The sequence below is a fragment of the Priapulus caudatus genome, unplaced genomic scaffold (assembly GCF_000485595.1).
Source record: "Priapulus caudatus unplaced genomic scaffold, Priapulus_caudatus-5.0.1 Scaffold2071, whole genome shotgun sequence".
NCBI lineage: Eukaryota > Metazoa > Priapulida > Priapulimorpha > Priapulimorphida > Priapulidae > Priapulus > Priapulus caudatus.
Window position 1 is genome coordinate 5,778 of NW_014579132.1, and position 4,625 is coordinate 10,402.

At 43.1% G+C, this 4,625-nt stretch overlaps 1 long non-coding RNA gene across 1 annotated transcript in view; it reads right to left on the minus strand.

Moving 5' to 3' along the window:
* The window catches only part of LOC106818173, a 3,555-nt gene extending 1,035 nt beyond the window's left edge, over positions 1–2,520 (minus strand). The window contains exons 1-2 of the long non-coding RNA XR_001395158.1: positions 2,480–2,520; positions 517–685 (exon numbers count right to left, since the gene is read on the minus strand). This is a non-coding gene — a long non-coding RNA (uncharacterized LOC106818173). The remainder of the gene's footprint in view (positions 1–516; positions 686–2,479) is intronic.
* Positions 2,521–4,625: the final 2,105 nt, after the last annotated feature.

Consider the following 4,625-nt stretch of genomic DNA (forward strand, 5'->3'; position numbering starts at 1 on the left):
TCACAAGCACACAAACCAACACTCAAACACACGCCGGTGAAAACATAACCTCCGCCACGCTCCTGGCGGAGGTAATAAATCTGCTCGTCTTAATAAAAAAAGGGTAAATCGTGCTTCTCGTCTGCTAATAAAGTTTATCTCAGTTAGATCCAAATTATGATAAAAATAACTTACACTGATGAAATTTCCGTCGGTGTAAGTTATTTTTAACTTAATTACATCTAACTGAGATAAACTTTATTAGCATGTGTACTATAGAGATCCGATGAAATAATTCAATCATGCTTATCGGCTGTGTATTCGTTCGCATTCGGCTGTTATCTAGCCGCGTATATATATATATAACACATTTGTTTTGCGACGTGTATGCGCATTGACGATTTTACCCGACTGAACAAATCAACCTGAAAATCACGAGAGATGCAGACATACTAGTCCCGCTCCACCGTCAGCCAGTACTCCCGTCCGCCCCTCTGCCCTAAGTGCCGCTCTGACCGCCAAAGGGCGCCGCCCTACCTGGTCGCCATTGAGCAAGTCGCCGAGCAGCTCGGCGTTGTCCCACAGCGCCGCCTGGTGGAGAAGTTTGCCGGGGAAGTCCTCGCCGATGTCGTCCGCCATTGTCGTCGCGGTGTTATCTGCGACGAAACGTCAGACGCGTGGATGATCGATACCAGTATCACAGTATCTATAGAATAGAATGGAAAACAATACAGTTTAGTACCGAAGAACGTGCCCCGCAAATGTCCTGCAATGTCCAAACGTGTAATCGACAGCGGGTGTTACAGATAGCCAGCCAGTGCCGCGCTTGCCGCTAGTGCGTACGCTGTACGTGCGTTATGGCCAGCAGCGGTGTCGATTGATGTACGGACCCGATTGTTTCATGTCTGCTATGTATGTGGCGCGAACTGACGTCGCGTGTGGAGCATGTTTATGACTGCGTAGGGATGACGGGCGCCTGGGGGGGGGGGGACCCCTACATATAAGTCGACAAAATGACGACTTACGCGTATGTCGTCATTTTCGTAAGTCGGCACAAATATGCTGGTCTCAAAAGTGTCGACTTATGCGAGTTTTACTGTAGAATAGACTAGATTAAAATCAAATACAATAAATCCATAGATTCGTGACTGACATATTGCCTTGTCTGACATTAAGCTGCATTTTCTATTCTTTCTTCTTCTTCTAATGGTGAGAGAACACAACTTCTATACCATACACATAGACATGCAGAGTAGCATCAATCGCTTAGAAGGGAATTAATGACTACAGTAGAGATGCAACTATTATTATTATTAAATCTTTATTGCATGAATTCAGATACAAATACATGCACTGACGACAGTTTTTTTCATGGAGAAAAAATCTGATAAAAGCAATAGTGTTGAGTATAGTTAAAATGATAAAATTTCTGACGGATACAGTACAATTACAATGCTATACAACATGAAGAAAAAATATATACACAAAAAAAAACTTCAGCATATTCTGTACTAGTAAAGGGATTAAGACAACATGAAGCAAGAGTTTAACTAGAAACTAGACAGATGTCAGGGCCGGAGGCTGAGCAAATTCCTAGGGGGGGGGGGCAGTGGCGGATGCAGGATTTCAAGCAGGGGGTGAGAAACAGGTGGGGTCTGGAGGCCCTAGCACAGAAAATTTTAAAAATGTAGATCGCAGGAGATGGTATTCGAGGCACTTTTGAGTACATGTACAGCCTCCATTCTGACTACGACAATTCTCTTTTAGTAGAACAATTTATTCGTTTAATTTTGCTCCAAAATCAAGGGGGCAGAGCTCTGCCCCCTTGCCCCACTGCAGGCTACGACCCTGCAGGTGCAACTAGAAACCAGACAGCTGTGTTTCCGAGTGAGGAGACGTGCAGAGACGGAAAGTCACATTTGATGAAATCGATAGATTAACAGTGCGGATTGTAGCAGAAATTTTCCAATTAACTAGGTGTTTATCATGTTATCACTATCAGGAGTAGATAATAGATGATCTTCTACTATCTATCGATCTATCTATCGATCTATCTATTATCTACTCCTTCTAATAGAAGAATCTTCTATTATCTACTCCTGATGTTATTATAGCCTAAATAATAATTATATACGTATATATATAGTGGATAATTCCGTATACAGCCTCCACACAGCTACGGCGTGATAATATACCCTTAAGTAATGCACAGGAGATGGTTTGCTTGTGCTGACGTGTCGTTGGGTTGCATCTGTGCGCGCACACACTCACGGCGCAGCGTCCCTGCGTGCATGTGAAGCCACCACTAGCGGCGACAGACGCCTATTTCCCAGCCGTGGCGAAAAACATGCATAGCAGCCATAAACCGCATCAAATTAAGATCAGTACAAATGCGTTACGCATGTTAAGGATTGCAAATCGCCGTAACTACGTTAACGTTGCTAACCACGCCTTTGAAGAGATCGATTGACTACGAAACGGAGAATAAATGAAATAATACCATTAATTAACAAACTGTGCGGTTTTCCCGATCATCTCCGCAGATATGACTCACCCGGATCCCAGCGCCATCTGTTGGAAGTAAAGGACGCGAAAGCTCTCTATCGCAATGAAAACAGCACCTTCGGATTAAATTTTACGACGCATGACGCATTTATGAGGCGGAATGATGGATTAAAAGCTAACAATTTATTTTTATCAGGCTGCGGTAAAGATTTGTCAAAGTTATTACTAAAAACTACGTCGGGTAAAGTCATAGTGTAAAGTACAGTAAGTTGGAAAACAGTGACCATCTGACTCCCCACCACCGATGCAACCGCGACCACCCCACTAACACCCCAGAAGATAATTTTGCTCTACTTAACTTTTTTTTAACTCTGGTTGTATTAACGTTATCAGTCGCCGATGGCGGCGAGCACCGCTATTCGCGCAAGATTTGTGTTAGGCGTTGATTGACCTTCCGGCTGAACCAGCCCTTGCCCCAATTATGCCACCCCCCGTATCGTGGCGGTCTTCTGCGTTACCTCATACCTGTTTCTGTGCAGTGATGATGTACGACTTCCCTCTGACTACCCTAGTCTGCTAGAAGAAGATGACGTAGATCGCACCGAATTTGCAAGAATAATATCGAACCAAACCTTCGCCGAAATGGACCACAATCACGTGATAAAGATCAGACAAAAGCGAGAGATAAACGTATGTTTTACATGATCGAAATCCACTTTAGGCACCTTAGCCTTAGGTATTACGAAGTGATGCACAGATTTCTGTGTATCATCAACTGATGCACAGACTTTTCGATGCAAAAACCCTAACCCTATCCCTAAGTCAAAAAGTATAACCTTAGGTATCACGAAGTGTGTTAGGGTTAGGGTTTTTGCATCATTCCTTGATATACGGAAAGTCTGTGCATCAGTTGATGATACACAGAAATCTGTGCATCACTTCCTGATACCTAAGGTGCCTAAAGTGGATCTGTAGGGTTTAATATTATAGGGTTTGAAATTAGGGGTGCATACTACAGTGGTCTGGGGACACACATCTGCTAATCGATAAATAATATACCGTCTGATTGACAGATGCGCTTCCCCCTACTCTACTCGAAGTTAGGATTATTGGGTCCTGTTTGATTGTAGTAATGATGCAAGGTTAACAAGGAGACAACTACCAGTAGAGCTCATACTCATAGGGTCTATGTCCCCCAGGGTACTATCAGAGGGTACCCTGGATACGGTTCGATATATCGGAACGTACCCTGGTAACTATCTGATATGGTTAGGGTTAGGGTTAGGGAGTAGGCGTAGGCGACTCCCTAGACTTTATAGTGGAGTAGGCGAGGTACGGTCCGGCATATTAGATAGTACCAGGGTACGTTCCGATATATCGAACCTTACCTAGCGTACCCTCCGATAGTACCCTGGGGGACATAGACCCTCTCAGCACCAGTAGAGTAGCAAAGGTCAAGATTGAACAGCTGCATCTGCCAGGTGCCACTGCATCTAGCCTGGCGGAGATTACTGCCTGCTCATTTACTGTTCTATTGTTATCCCCGCAGGAGCAGTATGCGACTACCTACCAGAGGACGCTGCATGTCACAAGTGGCCTCATCGGAAGACTTGGCCTAGAAAAGGAACTGGAGGTATATATAGATTTGTGTATTATTTTTTAGATTTGTGTAGATTTTTTTAGAAGAACTTAAGAATGTATACCAATTATGTAGCATTGTTCAAGTTCATTGTTCAAGTTGCGTGTCAGGACCATTTGTTGAGCATCTGCGTATGGCTTTTATTCAAGCCAAATTACGAAATAGCAAGAGGTCATAATCAAAATCTGAGAAGATAATCAGTGGATAATTGCTCAATGTACTTTTATGGGTATATATGTATAATATGTAACTGATGAATAATATATAAAAACTGGATTTATCGTAAAATAAAATTACCCTTAACTTTATCAGGAAATCCGATGTACTCATTAAATGACATTACAATAATTGTTTATTAATTTCTCTCTCGCTCTGTCTTTCTCTCGCTCTTTCTTTCTCTGTTTCACTCTTGCTCTCGCTCTCTCTCTCTCTCTCTCGCTATCTCTTTCTCTCTGTTTCACTTTTGCTCTCGCTCTCTATCTATCTCCCCCCTCTCTCTCTC